At 39.7% G+C, this 23,693-nt stretch overlaps 1 long non-coding RNA gene across 1 annotated transcript; it reads left to right on the top strand.

The window, feature by feature from the left end:
- The first annotated feature begins 6,843 nt into the window (after positions 1 to 6,843).
- LOC119898049 lies at positions 6,844 to 18,051 on the top strand. Its single transcript, XR_005443476.1, has 2 exons — positions 6,844 to 6,904; positions 10,463 to 18,051. It is a non-coding gene; the product is annotated as an uncharacterized LOC119898049 (long non-coding RNA).
- Positions 18,052 to 23,693: the final 5,642 nt, after the last annotated feature.

Below are 23,693 nucleotides of genomic sequence, written 5' to 3' on the forward strand. Positions count from 1 at the left end.
TTAATCAAAAGCTGAGAAACGTTTGTTTTGACAGAAAGCAGACCTTTCCCTGAGAGGTCTGGATGGTTCACAACGTAGCAGAAGATCAGAAATGTTTCTTGGCCCTAAAACTTCCAGAGCTTTATAAACCACCAACAGTAACAGGAAGCCAGTGTAAAGACCTCAGATCCAGAGTGATGTGATCCACATTTTTGGTCTTAGTGAGGACTCGTAAAGTACGCATAAACCAGATGTACTTGGTATGGTGGAAAAGTTATTTACACAAGAGAGTTTACAAGGTTTAAACAACTAAAGTTGGGCAAGTGGGTGCTGCAAAAAACAAACAAGATAACAAAAAGAGATCCCTCCAAAACCAGGATTACTAACTCAGAAAACTAAAATGAAAACAAAACCTCTATTTAAGGTGTCTCAAAAACAAAACCTCTATTTAGGGTGTCTCAAAAACAAAACACAGGGAGCGCAGCACCCCTAAACCTGATGAGCTAAACAAAGGGAAATCCTACACATGTAGAGTGGGTGTCAGTATTTACTCCAAATCTTAGCCCAACTCTACAGACACATGGTTTAATACAACTAACTCAAGTGCATCTCTTAACAAAAATAAACCCTTATTTACTCTCAGTAAAGAAATAAACTGCTGCAACAGGGTTACAAACTCTTAAGCTAAACAACTAACACAAAGACTGCTCTTAACAAAAACAAACACTGACTCTCAGTAATAACAGCAGATCACAAACACAAGCAGGCCACAGAAGTGAGCTGCTGGAAAGGAGCACACAATATACATATATTAGGCTCATAACACACACAGTGGTCTCCACAGAGGCCAAACAGTAAATGGCAGACAGCTCCCTTTGCACTTCAGTAAGACAGCTTTTAAAGCAGCAGGCCCCAAACACAGATCGCAGATTGGTGGATATTAAGGCCTGGATGTCTCTTAATTTTTTACATTTAAAAGAAGAAAAAACAGAGGTCATTGTGTTTGGACCCAGTCAGGTTTGTGATTCCACTCCCGTAAACCTTGATTCCCTGCAACAGTACGTAAAACCAGTAGTCACCAATTTAGGCAACAAAATTGACAGTGATTTTAAACTTGACAAGCAGATAAACACTGTGGTTAAATCCAGTTTTTATCATTTGAGGCTTTTATCTAAAATTAATTACTATTAATTACCTGTTTTATCTCCTTGAGCATGTGATTCATGCTTTTATCTCGACCCATTTGGATTACTGTAATGCACTTTACATCGGCATTTACACAAACACATTACCCCCCATTCTGGCCTCGCTCCACTGGCTCCCTGTACATTTTAGAATACATTTTAAGATTTTAATGTTTGTTTTTAAGTCACTTAATGGGTTGACACCTCAGTACATCTCTGAGCTCCTGCTCACTTACACCCTGTCAAGGTCACTGAGGTCTGCTGATCAGCTGCGGCTGAAGGTGCCCAGGACCAGGCTGAAGACCAGCAGTTGCCCCCAAACTGTGGAATGACTTACCTCCTCACATTAAAGTGCTGCCCACCCTCTGTACCTTTAAATCTCATTTAAAAACACATTTTTATTCCCTGGCTTTTAATTCACCATGAGAGCTGCTGTGGTCTTTGTTGTCAGTGTCATTGTTGAGGTTATTTATTTTGTTTTCTATTATTATAAACTTAGTTTGTTTTATCTCTGTAAAGCACTTTGGTAACCTTGTTGTTTTTTTTTTAATTGTGCTATATAAATAAAGTGGATTGGATTGGATATATTCTTCAGGTGATAGTAGGCTGACTTTGTAATCGCCTGAATGTGGCTGTTGAAATTCAGCTCTGAGTCCATGACTACAGAAGATTTTTGGCTTGGTTCGTTTTTTACTTTGCTGATTGAAGCTATGTGTTTACTTAATTTTTCTTCCATGGCACTGAAAACCATTACTTTACTTTTACCTTTATTTAATTGAAATTAATTCAATTGTTGATTTGTTCAATTCAAAACTTACTCAGCACTTCTATGGGATGAAATTCCCCATGTGATCTGATTATGTACATTGATGTGTCGTCTGCATAAGTATCGTGACATATTTTGTTGCTTTTTACCAGAGACCGCCTTCACCTTAGTGAGTGCAAATGCATCTTTACCGTTGTCATTTTAGAATTGAAATGATCGACAAGCTCATTGACTGAGACCCAAGAGAGGATGGGTGTGGAAGAGAAACCTGAATGAACACTTCACTGTTGTTTTCAGTTATATAAAGTTTTTTGATAGCACTTTCAAAGAAAACACAGGAATCATCAGAGAGAGCAGTCACCACAACCGTGGAAATGAAGAACCAGGGAAGAAGTCTGGTTTGTTTGTAGTTCTACAGATGGAGAGGACAGTGAGTTGAGCAGGATACAAAGATTTTAACTGGGTAAACTGGCTGGTACGTGTCTTTACACATAGCCTACTGCGTGCGACTGAATGTGAGGCCTTGGTACGTATGGTATTGTTGAGTGGTGGATGGGAACGCACACAGGCAGATGGACAGACTAAACTGTAACACACCAAGCATACCACTCTCAGCCAAAAAGGAAGTAATAAACAAAATCACACTCATACACATACCTGTTGCCAATATAGGCAGGGAGTCACGGCAGAGGGTTCATGACAACAACATCTCTGTCTGTGTTTCTCTGTAATTGTAAAATGGGTTGCCAAATATACTTTGGCTCCTGGTAATATACCTGGGAGGCCAGCCCAAGTAAAGTCTTTATGTGGGAAATACTGAAGCTAAATTTGGTGTGTGAAAAGCATTATCTGCCCCAGGACAGGAATTGAGAAACAGTACCAGCACACTGTGACCCGCCTTGTCCTGGGAAGAGTCATGAGGGCCATTTGCCTTGTAGCCTGAACCCAGTGGATATCAGTTAGAGGTTGCTACATTTTTTACACAAATAACTGGACGTCCTGCACTTTGATCAGACTGGGGTTACAGAGAGTGATTTTAATGCCGTTATTGAGGTCGGGCACTGTAACTGGGACAAATGTCTCTAAACTGGCTGAAGACTTAAAGCCAATGGTAGAAGTAGTTGCTGAGGAGGTTTGTTGAATACTGGACCCAGTTCTGCACATAGATCCAAGAGCAACGCTCTAGGGAATCTAAATCGATGTATTAGCCAGTAGTCATTATCATGGGCTAGGACCATGCCAGGACGCTTGTACACTCTCTAATCCTTCCATTCGCGATGTCCTCTGCAGTAGCGCAGCAATCATACAGCATTACGTAGGAGTGTCACCACAGTATTTGATGAAAGGGTGACTGGAGATGAGGGTGATATGGATTCGGTTCTGGGTGTGAAGAAGGTGAATCCTCACAAGTGGTTTTTGTTTAAGGGGGTCGAGACTATTCCTCTTGGCTCTAAAGTCTCTCATGATTAAAGCTCTCTTCAGACTGAGGCCGTGGTGGCACTCCGTCAATGTTTCTGTTGGGCTGTGTTACGTCTTTTTCTTGTTTTGATTCCTCTTCTCTCTTGTCCTTGGCAGAGGGAACACATGAGTGACACAGGAAGTAAAATTGGTAAGAGATGAACAATTTCTGTTGCAACACTTCAGACTGTTCCCTATGTGCACTATTCATGTATATCACAGTTAGATGTCCAGACATGATATGCAAGATTCTTTCAGTCAGAGACCATATCTTTTGGAACGCAGAGTATTTTGGTGTTTGTGATGGCCGCACTAACAGCCACACATGAAAGCAACAACTCACGGTGGTAACTCTCTCATTTGTTTTGAGCACATTACATATAATACAAAATAACTAATTGGACACACAGATTTTAGTTTTATTAGCTATTTAACATTAGTTGTCTATTTCGGTGCACACATTTAGTTAACTTTGTCAATTTTGCTAATTTTAGGTTCATTATCTTTGTTTAACTAAAGATATATTCTGTGAAATTAATACTTTTCTTCTTGAGTTACCAGTTCCTGGGGAGTTGCTGATGGGGGTCTCTGGTTGGCTGACAAAATGTCTTCCAACTGAATCTAAGCTGTTTAAGTAGGGGATGGATAATTGGACTACACCATGTTCTCCCATATCATGGGGAGGGGAAGAGTTTTCCATTTTAGAGTTTTGTTCTCTTATTTACTAGTTATGCTTTTGTTGTTATAATTATTGTATTAATTACCTTTATTTCATATTAAGTAGCATTGGCTTAACATGTTTTGTAGTTATTGTGGGTTGTTTATATATTATGTGTTTGTCTACCCCCTTGGTGTCAGAATGGCCTGATCAGCCACTACATAAGTTTCCTGCATGTCTGAGTCCTGTGAGGGACAGGGATAGCTCATGAGGGATTGGCGCAGGCAGGAGTTCCACTGTTGGGAGTTGAATTGTCGTGGTGCTTTGCTGGAGAAGGGTCGGAGTGTTCGGGACCCGGAAGAGGAGACGCTCGATTGTTTGGTGCTGAGTTTGAAATTGAGTATATGGTTTGAATTAGCAAATATTTTCATTTTCTAGTCGTAGAATTGGGTTTTGTGGGGAACACAGTGCAGGACTATAGACAGACGGCCTGTATAGGTCCGGAACAGTAGTCCTGCGGGGTTCCTTACAAACGCGGATAGGATGGCAGGGAGGGAGATAGATGATAGTAACAATATGGAGTTTAGTGAGGTAGAGGGAAATTACATAGATGAAGGGGAGGAAAAGGGTGGAAAGAGGTAGTAAGACAGAGAGAGAACAAGAACGCAGGTAGGTTTAAGAGAAAGAAAAATACAACTAGTTTAAGCAAAGCAGAAAATGAAGGAAGAGAAAGTGAGAGGAAGAAACCAAAGGCAGGAGTGCTTAATGTAGTGATAAGATTTGAGGGGGAGGGGGGAGTAAAGAAAATTGATCCACTGAAGTTTACAAAATCATTCGAGGGCAAGTGGGGGAAGTAAATCATGCAAAAGTATTAGGAGATGGAAACTTGCTAATAGGGTGTAGTAGTGAAGAACAGGTGATGAAAGCAAAGAAGATGACTATCATTGGAAAAATCAGTGTCTAAGGTTGTAAGAGTTGGAGAACACAGTGGTAGCATAGGGGTGATTTCTGGAGTTCCTCTTAATGTCAGTATGAGGGAGCTAATGGAGAACCTGACAGTGAGGGATGGATCAGTTAAGAGTGTGAAAAGAATGACAAGAGGAATAGAGAAAATTCAGACTGAAACTGTTAGAGTTCGGAGAAAAGGTGATTCCAAAGGAGGTTTACTGTGGCTTTGTGAGATATAATGTAAGAGAATACATACCAAAACCGTGGTGCACATGCAATGTTTCAACTGCCAGGAGTTTGGACATGTAGCTAAAGTATGCAAAGGAAAGAGAAAATGTGTTAGATGTGGGGGGGGATCATGAATATGGGAAGTGAGGAGAGGAGTCCCAAATGTAGTAACTGTGGAGGTAATCACAGTGTTTATATTGGGGATGTGAGGTGTTGAAGCAAGAGGTGGAGGTGCAACAAATTCGTGTAAAGGAAAAAGTATCATATGCTGAGCCAGTTAAGATGGCGGGAGAGAATAAGAGGGAGGATGCAAGTGGTGGGGAGGAAACAGCAAGACGAGACGAAGGCATGGGTAGAGAAGAAGAACTTGGTGACATTCATAGCAGGAGTGATAAATGCAACATATGAGATCAAATCTAAAACTGAATGGATTCAGGTCATAGTAAAAGCTGCAGTGCACCATTTGGATATGATATGATAGGATTAAAGTGGGAAGAAGTAAGAGATGAACTTTGTATACAGTAAAGTACTAATAATTTTAATTCTGTAGTGGAACGCGAGAAGCTTGATAGCTAATGGGCAAGATTTCAAACGGTTTATAGTTAATAGGGGGTAAAACCAGACATTGTGTGTGTATCCAAGAATCCTGGTTAAAACCAAACTTGGATTTTGTTCTACATGGGTATGTAAACTGTGAGGCGAGATAGGATGGATGGGGCAGGCAGGGGATGTGTCACTTTTATAAAGCACGGCATTCCTTACAGGATTTTAGGGATAGGAAGAGTACAAGAGTACGTGGTAGTGAAAGTGTGGGCTGAAAGGAAAGAAGTAGCAATTGTGAATTATTATTATTATAAGCCGTGCAAAAAAGAAGAATTAATGAACCTGGAAGAGATAGGAGGGCAGAATAGTAGTAATATTGTAATATAGTGATAGTAATATTGTTTGGTGTGGAGATTTTAATGGACAGTGATATGGGGCAGAGATAGAACAGCCACAAATGGTCAGGTGATAGAAGAGTTACTTGATGAAAAGAATTTAGTATGCTTAAATGATGGCAGTAACACTAGGATAGATACACATACAGGAAAATAATCTGTGGTAGATCTCACTTTGGTATCAAACTCCATGGCATCAGTATGTAATTGGTCAGTGCACCATGAAGGAACTATAGAGAGTGATCATTATCCAGTCTGGTGCAAGAGAAATATGGCAATGAGGACATCGCGAATGAGACCCCAGTAACAAATAGGGAAAAGGCAAAGCTAATGGCAAAAACTTTTGTTACGGTACATAGCTCAAATAATCTGCAAGAAGAAGGTAGAAGAGGTAGAGAGAAAACATAATCTGAAAACATGGAGCAGGGATGAAACGATTACTGGTTTAAAGGTAAACCATGGTAAAATTCCTGACGGTTATTATTACCATACACATTTTAATTACCATGATAACCGGGTACGGTTAACCGCGCTATTAAAATCTCATAGCAAACACTGTCCAGCGTCTCCCAGAAGCAGGCGCGCATGCGCAGAATGCAACGTGGGTTTGTTTGGGTCAATGACAACACGGCGGAAGACGCGCTGCGGAGATTTTTCAGTCACTCTGAAGTCTGGTGTATTTTAGTTTTTATGAGAGCGCTGAGGGAAACTTGATTGAAGAAAATAACCTTATAGTGAACGCAGGGTGAGTTAACTTTTAGCTTTGGTTTGTCGCTCTGACTTGCTAACAGCGTGTAAACTGAAGCTCTCAGTGTTGAGCGACACGTTACACGTTGTTCTGCTGCTGTGTGCGTCGTGTGTCGGCAGAGTCTGTTCATCCACTGCACATGATAACACGTTGTGCAGTTTAGTCAACCAACCAGCATATCTAGAAACGCTACAGACTCCTCTGTATTTATGTCAGTTTTTGGGCTCATTGCAGTTACTATCACTGTCTTAATAATTCCAATAAGGAAACCTGGAAAAGATGCCAGCAGACCTGGAAGCTATAGACCAATTGCCTTGATGACTCATATCTGTAAGTTAATGGAACGTATAGTGAATAAGAGGTTAACATGCTTCCCGGAAGAAAGAGAAATGGTGGCTTCATATCAAAGCGGTTTCAGGAAGGGAAGGAGTACTATAGATCCTGTGCTCGGGCTAGAAGATGAAATAAGCTCAAGTAAATAAAGAGACAAAGGTTGCAGTATTTTTCGACGTGGAAAAGGCATATGATATGTTATGGAAGGAAGGGTTGCTAATTAAACTGAACCTAATGGGTGTTGGAGGGAGAATTTTTAATTGGATTATGGACTTTTTAAATGAAAGAACTATTCAGGTGAAGATAGGAGCAGAATTATCAAGCCAATATATTGTAGAGAACAGGACACCTCAGGGGAGTGTAATAAGTTCAACTTTATTTTCCATTATGATAAATGATGTATTTGTTAACATTCCAATGGATATTTGGAGATCATTGTTTGCAGATGACGGAACATTGTGGAAAAGAGGGAGAAATTTGGAATATGTAGGTAAGAAAATGCAAGATGGAATTAATCAGGTCGAAAAGTGGGGAACAAAATGGGGATTTAGGTTTTCAGTGGAAAAAACAAAAGTTATATTCTTCACAATAAAGAAAGTCGGGGAAGGGTATTTGAAATTGTATGGAAATAATTTAGAGAGTTGAAAGTTTTTTTTTAATTATAGGAAAACATCCTACAGGAATGTGTGAACAATGTCAGGAGGCTGAAACAGAAGAACATATTCTTACAACATGCAGGGAATTTACTCAGGAAAGACAAGAAATTACAGTTAAAAAAATAGGACAGGTAGGTAATACAGTAAAAAGTTTATTTGAGTACGGAGAGTGTGGAGGGTAGGAAATGGATATTACTTTACAATCGGTCCATGAGTAGCCTAAACTGTGTCTAATCTGTTTGATTAATATTTTCACCTTCTGTTATTACCACCAGCATTTTGTTCTGTCAGGCATATTAACCACATCTGCTCCGCCTAAAGTGTCCCGCAATAGGGCCCAAATCCCTGTCAACGCTTTGTTAAATATAACAGTACAGTCAGAACACCATTACGGACCCTTCGTCCTCTTCGGTGCCCAGCTCCTCATCCACATTACTTCCCAGCTCCTTGTCATCAACGCTGTCCAATACTTCAGTGGCCTCGTTGCCCGATGTCGTAGAGACATAGCTGCATGGTGTTGCAGAGACAGGGTTGCCCAAAGTCACAGAGAAGGTGCTGCCCAGCAATCCAGAGACTTGGCTGGTCAGTGCTCCTGAAACTTTGCTGGCCAGCGACGCAGCAATTCAGCTGCCCAGTAACCCAGAGACTATGTTCCCCAGGCAACCCGGCAACCAGACATCAGCTACCGGTTCTCCGTCGGCGGCCCAGCAAACACCAGCTCCTGGTTCCCTGTCGCTGGCCCAGCAGACACTTACTCCTGGTTGCTTCCTGCATCAAATCGACGGCCCCGCCGACTCCTGCTTCATGTGTCCAGTCAGCGGTCCGGCCGACCCCTGCCCCTGCAGCAACCTCCTGTCCCTGCTGAGTTGCTGCAACATCATGTCCCTGCTCAGCTGCAGTGGCTTCTTGTCCATTCTGACCTTCAAAGTGTAGTTTCTGTGCTGTAACCATCCCCTGAACCTAAACTTCCACAATTATCAGTCGTAGAACTGCAGCTGCTTCCTGTCCCCGCTGAGCAACAGCAAACCCCTGACTTGCTGAAAGCAAGGAAAGTCATCATTGTTTATTTATGTCACTATCCATGAAAATGTATATATGAACATCAGATTTGATTAGAATATAATGAAAAACAATGCTTGACCACCAAAAGTAGATTTTGTTTTTTTTGTGAAGGAGTACAATGAAAAGACACACAATTCGAGTTCATTACAATTTTAATAACAAACTGGATAAAGCCATCAAGTTCTTCAAAGAACTCCAGCATAGAGAATGAAACACAAACATAAAATCACAACAGTTTGGAAGGTCATTAAAACATTTCCAGCCGACAAGCTGCAGATCAGCTTGCGGCACTCAAGTTTGTGTCTGCCTGAGCGTTGGAGGACTGTAATTTTTAACTTGTTGTATTACTTGTTGTAATCAGCTGGTCCTTTTGTTTTGGAGAAGAGACCTACTTCGGCTCCTTCTAGAAACCCCCTGACTGATGAAAACTTCAAACAATAATTTTGGACACAATATTAGCTTAACTCCATCAGCTGTTAGCTGTGAACACACGCCAGGACAAGCTACACACTAGCTGCACACTAGCTGCTATTTCCGAGCTATAAATAGGCTATAATGCCAACGGACAATCTCAGGCGGACATTGTGTGTGATATCAGGGTGTTGATTGTGATTTATTGGAAAATCAAGATGGAAAAGTGACGAGCCGTAGTAGCAAAAAACCCAAAATACTTGACTTAAAGCCAGTAGCCTCTACTCGCCCATTCAGAAATGCACTGCAAGGCAAGCCCCACTCCCCCAAACTACCGGTACTTTGAGAAAGTACTACCCCGAGCAGGGACTTTTTTGGGGGAACTAACTTTAGACCCTGGTCTCTGCAGGGGAAAGGCAATGAGTTCCTCCAAAGGTTCCTAGTTCCAGGGTATAGCTCCTGCAGTGGAAACACGGCACTAGATATTTACTCCTACAGACTTCAGTCAAGCAAGCAGTTCACTGAGGAGTGATGGTTATATAATACATTATTGTAAATGCAACTGCAGAACTTATTATTTTGCATGTAATACATTGAGCATAGTGTTCATTCAGGAAGGCAACATGTCATGTCAAGCGCACATCAGCTGACAGCTCAGCTGATTTCATTCTAATTATTCATTGGCAAAGCCATACAAGGAGCCTTTTTTAAGCCTCTCTAGCCTGCCTATACTTGCTGCTTTCTCTGCGAACCGCTTGTAAGCAAATCACCACTGCATTCATGCTTCAACTTACCCTGCTGCTTGTGATGTCGCGTTCCATCCATGAAGATGAAGATCTCTGGCAGACGGACTGCATCATGGTAAAGAGGAAGCCATTAGCGAGGAGAAAGCCGTTCCCTTCCGCTTGAGCTCTCGCCTTGCAAGTAAAAATTGAAATCTCCCAGCATCTGTAAATGGCCAATGGAAGCCTTGTTTTTAAAACAGTATTATGGCTCCAGTCAGAGCCTCTCACAAGGAACTTTTTGATATGAACAAAGAAAACATCTGTATCGGACCCCCATCTGATGTCTTTTCCAACTTCTCTGTTCCCAGGAAAGCCGCTGAGACCGCTCCCTGCTGGTCTGCCACCCAAAAGAGCTTGAGGCCTAGTACCAGCAGCCAACTCCCTAGAGGTCAACCTCATCTTGTCAGCCTTGTCCAAGCCCTGGAGTCCGGTTCAGTCAAGTTTTTCCCAGAACATCCGGCCCATCCTCGATCGCATGGTTGGCCTGCGCTTTCTATGCTGAAATTATGTCATTCCAGTGGGCATCAATGGCATGACCATCCCACGGAGATCACTATGAAGTGCAGTTTCAGTCTCTACCGGAGTTAATGAAGTAAATCTAGTTAAAATCTTACATGATATGCTCAGAAATGAGTGATAGACGCATTGTGAATGTTGAAAAATGTGTCAGTGATTCCTGTGAAGGTTCACAGTCATCCAGGTCATAGTTATCCAACTAAGGTCAAGGGCAAGTGGAGTTGGTTGAAGATACTAGAAGACGTTTCGTCCCTCATCCAAAAGACTTCTTCAGTTCTGACTGAAGGGAAGGGAAACTCAGCTATTTAACCTCTGGGATCATTAGCTAGGATGATAAATACTGCTGGTTCATTAGTGCTCCTGGCTGTGGTAACGACAGTCGTCATGGTTGTTAGAGCCACCCGTGGCAAAGTCTGAGCGACCATTGTTGGCATCTTCACCGGAGGCCAAAAGGAAATGCTTGTTCAGTTTCCTGGGAAGTGATGAAAGGACAACATTGTAAGTGGGGGATAAGTTGGCGCAGACCCCCTTCTCTGTTCAACTACGGGTTCTCAACCTGGGTGTAAATGGCTTCCTTGACACCTAGTGTCTGTGAAGCTAAAAGCTGAATTTAATATGGCTTTTGGAGTATTCAAACATGTCATTTGTGAAGTCTATTCATCTCGTAGAGCTGAGCGAGACACCTATCTAACCATTATTTCTGACTTGGCCATGACATACAGAGGAACTGACTTGAATACCACATGTCATTATCTGCAAAACCTACCATGTACTTTCAGTGATTCAACCAGAGGCTGGACTGGTCAGCAGTTGATCTAGCTCTCATAAGCAGGCATTTCACAGGACATCACGATCTGTCCTCCTCAATCTGCAGCTCTTCCTCTCACTCCACCTATCTGTGCCCAAAATCCATGATCATAGTCCAACAACCCAAGCCACATTTTATTTAGTTAATGTTACACTGAGTTCTGGAGTCTGGGGAGTGTGCTGACTTACTGTATTTAATAAGCCGTCAATAATTGCATTGCACATTACATGGCTGTGCTCTGTAAATGAAAAACAGGTTACAGTTACAGTATTCTTATAGCTATGCAGTTTTATAAGCAACCTGGATTGAACGCAGCAGGTGATACAGCATTCGTAAGAACCACGAGAGACTTGAGACTTGACTTGGACTCTAGCTCAAAGACTTGAGACTTGACTTGGACTCTAGCTCAAAGACTTTTGAGCATCTCTGATTCTACAAAGAGTTAATTTGCAAAAACAGATAAAAGCCATTCTAAAATGAATCAACAATCACCTGGTTGATACTCCCTGGAGTGCACACAAAAAGAACAGTAAAGTAGGATAATAAACACAAAAGGAGATATTGTTTTTTGCAAAAGAACACTTCAAATATGTTGTACAGTTTAATCAGGAATTATATTTATTTTGATCTGTAATTAATACTCGCATGCTGTGATATGTTAATTGGGTCAATTGAGTCTCTTTGTGTTTATAGGATTGCATCTACATGGCCATTTTATGTTGGACCACTTATTTTTTATATTTCAGATGGTCCGCTCTTCAGAGGCAGCAGCATGCTCTGCGCCACATGCTGACACTCTAACACCTTTTTGGCATTTCTAAGGTCCATACTGTGATCACCATTAATAACATTCTCTTTCTTGCTTTAACAACTCCAACAAAAATTCCAATTTTACACTGGGTGAAATATTTTTTTTTCGCTTTTCTGTCAGAATTTGCCACTGTTGTCTTTATGCAGTCAGTATGTATTAATATTCATTAGGGCCATTTCACTGACTATTCATAGGCAACTGAGGCGTTAAAAGGATGGGACAAGAAGCTCATATGTGCCAAATTTCAAGTTGATTGTGATTTATACAGGGAAATCGCCATGGGACATGCTTGTGTTATAAATCGGAATAATTTGTGCATAAGCACTTTCTATGTTTTGTCCATATGCAACCTTTTGATGTGAATCCTGCGTACAGTTTTATAAATGTCCAGGCCTGCTTGCTCATTTGCGCTATGGGAAACAAAGCTGAAAACATATCCAGCTCATTTTTAGTTTGAAGAGGAAGAACACAAAAAAGACTATAACGCCGTTTTGAATAAATTTGACTACTTCATTCCAAGACAGAACCTAAACGGCTGCGCTTTTATCAGAGGAGCCAGCTATCTGGTGAGAAAGCAGAAGCATGCATAATGGTTCTGTATGAGCAGAGAACTGTGAGTTTGGTGAAAGTCTATGGAATTTGTAGGATTAATGTCAGAGATTGGACAGACTGCAGAGGTCTGACCAATCTTTTGCGTTTGAGGTACTGGAGGTCATGATTATTGATACTATCCACCCCACATAGTTGTCTTTCATTGGCCTCCCTGTTCCATCCACTCTGTACACACTAGAAAGAGATTATGTCTGTAAATGTTCAAGACACTGAATTACAAATTTACACCACTTGCTGTATTTTTGGAAGGTCTGTCATTACAAGTATGTTCTGTTTCTTTACACACAAACTGTTGTTGTCATTGACTTAACAGGTCAATGTTGTTTCATTCTGTAGGAGTAAATATTGTATACATCCTTTCAGTGTAGGCCAATATCTTGCTATTAAATATTTCAGACAGATGAGATGAACAAATACACTCACAGAGAAACTGTCAGTAATTGTATGCTCATATTCAGCCCTGTTTGTAACTTTAATCTGTCATGTCAGCTGTTAAAGGTTGAAATGAAGATGAGATGAGGTCAGAAGTGTTTTGAATGTCAAATTTAACTGAAATACCTATTTAAACAGCTGCTAGCTCTCCTGTTAGGAAATAATCCATCCATCCATCGTCAATCGCTTATCCTGTGTATCGGGCGAAAGGCGGGGTACACCCTGGACAGGTTGCCAGTCCATTGCAAGTGTTATAATAATACTGTCCTCTAATACTGTATAAGCATGGAACAGTTTTAAGATAGAAGCTTTTGGAAGTTGCAGCACTGAAATACTACTGGTATCAGTATCAACATTCAAAAGCCAAAAGCGGTCAAAACTGACCGCACAGCATGTTACTGTACCTGATCAGTAAGTGGACAAGAGCTGACACAATATTTTCCCTAACTATTGTGGAAGTCAATATGTAGAATGTAGACCAGATAAAGCCATTGTATGGTATGCAATTGAGAATAATATCCTTTTAACCTTTAACCTATGAATGTGTTCTGTCCATAGTCTCTTTTTCACTTTAACTGCTATCTAAAGTCATTACATGTCATGCTCAGTGAAAGCTGATCCAAATAAAGGTCCCTAAAGACAGTAACCTGTAATCTGTACTTAAGTAAATGTTTGGCCCTAATCTCCTCCAGCAATACGCAGTGCAGAGACCATGGAATTAATGGAAACCAGGGATGTCACTGAGGTTCCAAAAAAAAAAAAAGTTTCTTTTCCTACGACCTTTTTACAGTAGACATTTTGACAAGAGGAAAGACACAGGTAAAACAAATAACATTAATATTGGCTCTGTTCCATTAAAAATGGCTATAAATCCATACTGCTGTGGTACAGTACATGTCTCACATATTCTAAGACATTCTGCTTGGGGAGAATCTTGGATAGGTTGTCATTCAGAAAACATGTGACCACAATCACTGATTCAGTGCCAAAATTCAAACATGACTACAGAGGCAGGGATGCTGACTGGTCAAAAAAGGGGATTGTGTGTTTAGGAATTGTTTATATTTACTGTATATAAAAAAAAAAAAATACAGCAGGCTTCTGATAATGCTGTGATATCCCTGGAGCATGCAACTGCCTCTCTTCATGAAGAGTTGTTAGCCACTGGGAGAGATTAGCATTTTACTGCAGTGGATTGGTTGTCTGTACCGCATCAGTCCAGACAACTTTTCTCATCCATTAGTGTATTACGAAAACAAGACACATTGGAGAGAGAAAGATGCATGCGCTGGTGAGATAAGCACACGCACAGGGCTTAGGAACACCTAACCTTCACAGTTGCAATAAACAATAACATGTGACTTAAGAGGATTTACATAAGATGAGAGGAGTAATCAGAGGGAGTGAAAAACCAATGAGGCAGCAATGGCATCTCCTCAAAAGTCTCTGTGTTGCTGAATGAGGAAAGTTGCCATTCTGCTGGGTTTAGAGGAAGGCTGTTGTTATCATTTTATTTCCTCTACCAGTACTACAAACCAACATAGATGTCAGTTTTTCGTCTGCATTCAAATTCAGTGAGCACAGCTCTGAGTGTTACCATGGTAAAACTCTGGCATAAGAAGGGCATAGCAGACACAAAAAGTGACATAAGATAATACTCAGGCAGATTATCAGTGCTCTCTGCTCAGGCAGAAAGAGGCTTGTTTACTGTATTTGTGCTAAACGTCACACACAACAGATCTGAAAAGGAACAGATTGTAAATATGTCATTTAGTCATTTATATAGCTGGTTTAATTATTTTCATTTGGTGAACCAGAGGAGGACTTTCTAGGGAATGAAATAATTCCTTGTTTCTTCTTTTTCATCTCTTATCTAATTAGAATTCAGTTCAATCTAATCTTGTCAGACTTGCTTTTCTTGTGCAAAAACAAAAAGGCATTCTGTTTTTACTCTGTATTTCACTTTTATCTGACTGGATTAAAGAAAAAATGTACAGAGGCAAGCAGGCAAGGGACATACCGTAGGAAACCAAAGTGGCTAAGTGGAGGTGCTTGGAAAAACAGATGACCTGCATTACTGTAGGTTTTAAGCAGCCCATTCTCACACCAGGGTGTAAAATACTTGCACTTTACAGTACCCTTCAGCATCCATATGATATGCCATTGGCTTTCAGGTAAATCCACCTACCATACCAGTTTTTAGCTACATAATGTAACATAACTGAGTTATGTCACATAATGTACTTATTTCAACACAAAACACATAGGTGTTATCTACACTGGGGACGCTGGGGACATGTCCCCACCACATTTTGAAATGGCTGATTTCGTCCCCATCACTTTTTGAAAGCATTTGTAAAAATGTTCTGAAAAATAGCTTGCACCAAGAAATGTTTATTTGTACAAAAAGAAAACATGCCATGCAGTTTAAATATAGAAGACACCAATGTATATTTTCCAAAGATTGCTGCTGATGACCGCATTATATTGTTATATTTTATATTTATGATTGTCACCTGCCAGCTGAATTTTTGGTTTTGTGTCCTTATAAATAAAGACATTTCCACCATAAATTGGAGCAGAAAATGTCTTCAGAATGCAGGAAATTAAGTGTTCAATGCTCCAATTTTTATGGGTTCTTGTGCATCGCACACGAGCTCTTCCTAAACCTAACCAAAACCATGATATTTTGTATTTTGTACATATTTGATGCCTTGGAATGAGAACTTGTTGTTTTACCAACCTATGCGCATGCTCCCAACTTGTTGTACAACCAATAACAATCCATGCAAACAAGCTTACTTAGTTTAAACTCCAGCTAACACCTGTTAACTGATCACCAACTTCCTGACAGAAAGGAAGAAGCAGGTGAAGGAGGAACCTTCATTCAGCATCCTGAGTCAGCACTAGTGCTCCCCTCCCTTTACACCAACAACTACACCTCTAGGGACCTCTGTCAAACTCCTGAAGCAAAGCTAACTGGCCTCATCCAAGATGGATATCCAACAACTGGCCTGCTGGTCCAATCACAACAACCTGGATCTGAACATGCTCAAAACTGTGGAGATAGTGGACTTCAATAGACTGCCCTGCCCTCCGTCACCATCCACACCTGGCACAATAGAGTTGGTTTGAACTAAGGCTTCTGGTTTCAAGTGGTCATAAAAAGGCCCAGCAGCAGAAGTTCAACCAGGAGTGATTGATAATGTTCACCACCAATCACCAATCACATATCAACCACACTCTTGTTATGACCAGCACCTAAAAGGACAGGTAGGGAGGTAGGTCCTGGACTTGTACATCTGTCGAGTCAGAAAACTGGCAGGGAAATGCAGCACAGACCCCTCCTACCCAGTTCACAACTTATTTGATCGTCTCTGGCATTTGCTACAAGGGACTACACTACAAAACAGGCAGACACAGGAACAATAATTCCACAGGGAACAAGACACTGAGTAATTTATTCATCCATGTGAATTTGGTCCTACAGTTTCTGAACAATAACCAGTAATTACTATGCAGTTTATTTTAGATACGTATACCCATACTAATATCTCTACACATCACAGATGTTACGCCACTGTCATTCACAATGCAGGCTATATCTATACATATACCGTTTGTACCGTGTGCAATAACTACATATGCAGCCACCTCTATATTTAATTTGTTGTATCACTCAAAATGTATACAGTCATTTTCTAATGTTCTTTGGATCAATATGCACTCGTCTACAGATATTTATTGTCCATCATTATTTTTATACCTTCTTGTGTGTTTTAACTGTTAGTTAATTTTATTATATACATATTTCTAAATCCTTCTGTATGTTTGTTTTAGCAGTACAGAATGTGCCCGACAGTACCTTTATTCTGGTCCTGATTCTGGTTCTGAATATTCATGCACATAAACGAACAGCTCAGGATTGCATTACCACTAATTGTAGCCCAGATGGCAGTGTTCTCCTCAGGTTGAAATGGAAATGTGACCTGCAGTTCTGACTGCTGAAATATTTTATTGTACAAAATGAAAACACTCAACATAACTACTGGTACATAATATGTTGGTATAGAAACATAATGATCATAATAATATTTGTGTATGATCTAATATGATTATTTGTTATCAAAACAAAATACATGTATGTTTTTTTTGGAATATATGTGTAATTATTACATCTCTCATATTTATGGAATACTTGAATGGCTTCAGAGAGTATTATGTTAACCAATATCTGAAATAGTAGATACATTACAGTGTTATATATGGCATCAACTGAATGACGTATTTAGTGGTAATTTGCTTTCTTACATTAGAAAAATAAATATCCATGTAATAAGGCTTCAAAAGTGACATAAAGAGATGTAAGGATTCCCTGACACTTGGTCCACGAAGACACTAGGAAGTCTGCAGCTACTTCAAAACATTTGTCAGTCACATTGTTGCAGCTCAAGCATCACAAGGCAGCTGTTAAGCAGACTCTAAAAATGTTAAGCTTCCAACAATGGGAGGCAGAAAATGTGAAGGGAAACAATTAAATTACGCCTTGCATGAAGTTTGCTTTTCATTTTGTGAGGCAAATTTAGTGCCATGGTTAATCATTATGCTGTTGAACACGATTTGCAAAAATATTCAAGAGCTTTATGTGCCTCAGTGCCCCTTCTGTATTGAAAAATAATGGCCCTCTATCCAATTAAAAACTGCATTAAATCTCTAAAGTATTACATGCACTTTACTGGTATCTCTCTGATTAGGCTTTTCTGCATGTGCAGATGCTGACAGCACACTGAGAAAGGGAGCTTTGACTGACTGCTCCCTTTTAAATCTAGTCCAGGAGTTCAGGATTTGTATGGATACGGAAGGTGCATGCATGCATTTACGCTGAAAAATGGAATATTTGTCACTGAAATCTTTAATCTGGGACAAATCTCTGATGAGGGGAGATCATTAAAACTAAAACAAATGAAAAAGTCATCTAAATGGAAAAACTCCAATATATCTGACTCAGCATTTTGTCATGATCCACTCAATTTTTTCAATAATTCACTTTCAGATTTTTGTAGATCTTTCATATAAAATAGTTTACCAAAATGTCTGAGATGGTGCTGAACCACACTGCGATATGTGCTGGGATGTAATAATACAATGAAGAGCTTTTTGTATTCATAACAGCACTTATGTTTTGATCCTAGCATTGATAGGCAGTGATTCATTGTTCTGCAACAGAGGCACCAGTCCAACATGTGAATGGATGATTTATGTGACCATCTGTTTTGTTTTGATCATAATTTGATTATCTCTTTTTGTGTGATGACGTTTGATGTCAAGACCCATTTTGCTATGCGCATGCACAAACACAAACACACACGCACACACACTCTGTACACTCACACACGCCCTTATACTTACATGCACACACCCACACACATTGCCAACACAACTTTGGAATAATTGAGCTGCCTCTCGATCACTGTCTCAAACCCACAGTCCACATTCACACCCAAATTCTTTTAAAAACTGACCAAATTATGATTACAAGTAACAAGCAGGATAGTTGCACAACCGACTCACTCTCACTATCTATTTGTGTTAATTAAAAGATTTGCAACTACATGTGTCTGCAGATAATCAAAATGTCTTCTGCAGCAGCACTCCCAGATGCATCAGCACTCCAGAGCTCATTTGCTTGCTGCGATCTCATGTTTGTTTAGAATTAATCAATCTAACCACAATTGAGTTAATTAATTAGTGTTTTAATGCTACTCTTTATAATTGCAGTCAGATGAGTCTGCAGACAAAGCAATCACATTAATGCAAATACAACAGATAATTGTTATCCAAACTTTCTCAGCAGCAGCAGCAGCAGCAGGGGACAAGCTCTTACTGTACTGTAGAGCTCGCCTCGGGTTGCCCTGAAGAGGCACTAGATGGCACCATTGAGCAGAGTTTCTCCTCGCTGTCCTCTTGTCGCTTTCTGGATATTGTTCAATTAACTATCCTATACTGTCCTCATCGGGGTTGGTGTACATATACATTGAGGGATAGATGACACAAGGGCCTGCGTGATACCCTCACTTGTAGATGAACATCTATTAAGCGTTGCAGCGATGAAATAAAAGGTCACTGTTTCCAACAAGTACCACATACAGTACATCCTGTTTAAGTGATATTTGCATGTATCTAGTGTAAATCAAAGGGAATGCTTTCTGTGTGTCTCCTCGCCGCCCTGATAGTGTTTAATTTGGTTTTTCACAAGAGGTATCAACAGCATGACCTTAGAGGCTTCTTTCATGAAATGTCAGAGGCTGTGTTCTTTTCAGGAACATTTTCCACAAAAGGTTGGCCCAGTGTTTAAAGCATCTTTTACCCACTCTCATTGCATCCATGTAAGAATACATTCTAACAATGCTCGCTTTATGCAGGCAGGTCAGCGTTTATCTCTGTTGAACATAAAAGAGGACAATAAGTGGGTAAATAATGCATGTTCAGTGTCATGTTTAGGAATTCTGCTTCCTCCCCAAAAGTCCACGTTTTCTCTTACTTCAGAAACAGAGAAAAAGTTTGCAACATTGCTCTGTTTGCATTGTTACTCCTTAAAACTTTCCATCATTCCAGTTTTATTCACAGCATCTTCATCATCATTAGCATCACCATCATCACCATCATTAACCACAGCTCATTTTGAATTGCATGGCTTTGTAGAGTACATTTTTGTTTACCCAGTTCCTGGTGTTTTTCAGGAATATGCTTGTATCATTCGGCAGCCTCTCAGCAAGAGCCATTATTCCCTCATCTCTTTAGTTTATCTCCTCTGATGATCTGCTCAGATAGATATGACAGCTGAATAAATATGCAAACGTAGTGCGCAGCTCCACACTTCACCACAGAATTTCTATTATGCTTTCAGATTTAGACGAACAGTATATTGAGATAACAATGGGACTCTTTGGGGATTTGAATGAATGGGGGGTTTTCTTCTTTATCATCTTCTGATAAACTACGGATATCAGCTGAAAAAATCAAGACACTTCTTACTCTTTCGTGCAGACTAATTAAAAATCTCTTTTCAAAAATCTGCTGTTGATACTTTCAGAATCTATGAACATCAGAATAAAATGGACTTCATGAAATCATACTTTCAGTAATAGACTTAGTCAGTAGTGTCATGTCTTTTACTCTTTTACCACTCTGCTGTGTCCTTGAAAATCAGCTTTATTTGAAATAGAGATAAAAGTGATCACAAATGTTTTCAGCGACCTAATTACCTGTGAGGTTGTGGAGGAAGTAAAAGGAATGACACAGACTATTAAATCAGATCATAAGTAAAATGTGAATGTTTCAATCAAAAGAAAAAATTATATTCCTTTATAAAATTAATTGCAACTGACCTTAAGCTACTGTATCTTTTATTCAGTTTTGTAGCTCGTTATTTCAGTATTTTCAAAATTAAAAAAAAAAATAGAAGAATATGTGTATGTTTTGCCCTTAATCCACCCAAATAAGACAGAGATTTTTACAAAATAAAAGTACAACAAAAAATAGTAAAAAATGTTTTCATAATCACAACATGGACTGATTGGTGCACTGTTGGACTTGTGGGCATATGTTGCCTTTTTATAGCATACTGGTGACTATCTCAGCTTTAATACTTTGGGCTTTCGCCTGGCCCCCAGCTCCCAGCATGCTTTGAAACATGTAAGTCTCTTTTCAATCAGTTTTTGAGCATGGCATCGATATTGGCTACATTTGTGGCAGAGGAGGCGCTTTGGCAGCTCCGTTTGAAAAGAATTGCCATGGGAGGGGTCGGCTTGACCCAGCTTTAATGCAAAACTGAAAAGGAAAGGAAACAAAAAAAAAAAAAAAAACTACTATATTTAACCAAATCTGCAGCTTACTCGGAAAACACATGATAATGATATCCTCTTAACACTCCTTGCTGCAGAATTACAGCCCTCACTGCAGCAGGGGCCAAGATTCAAGACTAGAGAGAAGACACAGTTATTACAGCACAATCATTTTGTTGTGACTGTGTTTCTGGCCCCGTTCACCTTACTCGGTCAAAAGAGCAACACTACAAAATGAGCAATTAATGAAGCAATGCTATGACGCTTTCCTCAGAAATGGGTGCGTTACTGTCAGATCCTAAATAAGCACTTGTAAATGTGATTATTTTCTTGTCGGGTTAGTCGTTTTAAGGGATTTGTTTCTGCACCACAGTTATTTTAATTGAAGTACAGCATCATGTGCACTAGTTTGACTAGATTCGTCTTAGTTTACTAGAGAGGCAGTAACATTGCTCCCTCAAGATGTACTGTAACTTCTCTTTGGTTATGACTGAGTGTTCACACGCAGCTGCTCATTCCTCGGAATATATGTATCTAAAAATAGATACAACTTATTTGACAGGTTTCTTGTTGTTTTTGCTAAATCTTAATTAGTGATTAGTTATAATAATTCTCAAACTTCTTTTTTTTCTCCCCTCAGTGGAGGATGGGCTGTTATTTTAATTAAGCAGAGGTCAGAATTATTAACTCAGCAGGAGTGTGTTGAGTGAAGCTGTGGAAATCAGCATCAACTCTACACATTATGCCACTCAACACACCGATGCACATTTTATCTCCCCCTCCCACTCCCCTCCCTTCCCACCAAACTGTGAAACAAGGGAGGAAACGAGTCTTGGGAGGAGAAAGGGGGGCTTTTGTTTTATGTTATGTTGCTCACTGATTCCTTTTTATGACTTAGTTGATGCTGCCTTTCTGCTCTTTCCAGTGGCTGGGTGATAATACGGCTCAAACAGACCCCTGATGGGAGTATCCACTGGGTTTTGAAAGTAGGGCGTGGTACAGGAAGAAAAGTTGAAGCAACGAGGTGAAAGAAAGAAAATTAAAGGTTGTGTGAAAAAAAAGGAAAGTGTGTTGTATGAGAGGAAAAAGATGTGATAATTAAAGGGGAGTGAGAGATAGTGTATCGTGCAGCTCACGCAGAAGAGAGCTGATCAGACTATAAATCAAAATGTCTTATCTCGGTTCAGATCTTTTGACAGTATATTGCTTGTTTTCCTCGCGCAACATGGCAGCTGGCTCCACATCAAGTGGATAGATGTACAGTACATAAAGATTTCATTTTCAACCTCCTCTTAGATAGTGAAATCTGAAAAAAACATGACTGAACCAATCAAATTCACTCAATACTTAAAAACTTCTGATACTTAAAAAAACTTCTCCTCTTGGCTTCATTCTGGACTTTCAAACCAAGTCAGGAAGATGATTCATGGTAGATATTAGCTGAATTGTGATTTGAAATCCATAACACGGTGACTCGGTTGATATGTAAATACAGAGAGACAAATGCAAATTTCAGCAGCGAAGAACAGAGTTCATTCTTGGGTTTTTATTTGTTAGAAATCTCTGCAGGGAAAGATTGCAAAGTGTTGTACATTCTGTGTGTGGCCAAAAGGCAATTACAGCCAGAAAGCTTTTGACTCCTTCTGATTATGTGATGCCTTTCAAAAAATTACACAGATTTCACATCACATGCTGAGCATACCTCGGCTTCAGTTGGGAGCCTCAGAAGAAAATCCTGACATTCATGTACACCACCCCAAGCCCCATATCTACTGTAGGCTTTATTTTGTCTGTGGGGATGATGACAGACAAATAGAAGGGGGTGCCGCTTCCACTCCCTGGTCAGTACTACAAAAAACATCCATATTAACAAGTCAGTTAGTGTAGTCTTGATTTTGAAATCCCATTTTTTTATAAAACTAAGTGACAGCTTTTGCAGTCAAGATGGTGAACTAACCAGTTTCTGATCAAATAAATTCTTGACATTACTATAGTGATGAAGACACTGTGTGACCTTAGAATTATTTGATATATTTAACTTAATTTATATGGTACATTTCATAGGTTATAAACAAGTAGGTTTAATTGACATTTTATGCAATAATGGCCCTACATTTTGAAAAAATAAAAAAAGGTTCTATCTCCAAAGTCATTTTGTAACTTGGTTCTAAGAGGGTCCAGCTACTGTACACCAATTAGTGCTTGGAATCTACACAGGAGAACCAATCAAGTTCTGCCTCTTTACTGTGTCACTGCTCTGAGAGTGATGTTAATTAACCTAATGAGATGGTTTTATTGAAAACATTGGCTCTGATACAAATCTCAACTAGCTGAGTGTTTTTTTTTTATTGTAAAAGCTAATTTTTAACAATAGTTGCCATGCTAGAAAGCTAGCTTGCTAATGTTAGATACATATTATATTTAATGTTATTTTTAGTGAATTAATCTTAGTATTAGCAATTCAAGTAATGGTGACTACCTCAGAGATGACTGTTAAACCTGATAAACCTGACATA

The sequence above is a fragment of the Micropterus salmoides genome, unplaced genomic scaffold (assembly GCF_014851395.1).
Source record: "Micropterus salmoides isolate LMB-PRFRI ecotype aquatic unplaced genomic scaffold, ASM1485139v1 Ms_hic_scaffold_11, whole genome shotgun sequence".
Classification (NCBI taxonomy): Eukaryota; Metazoa; Chordata; class Actinopteri; order Centrarchiformes; family Centrarchidae; genus Micropterus; species Micropterus salmoides.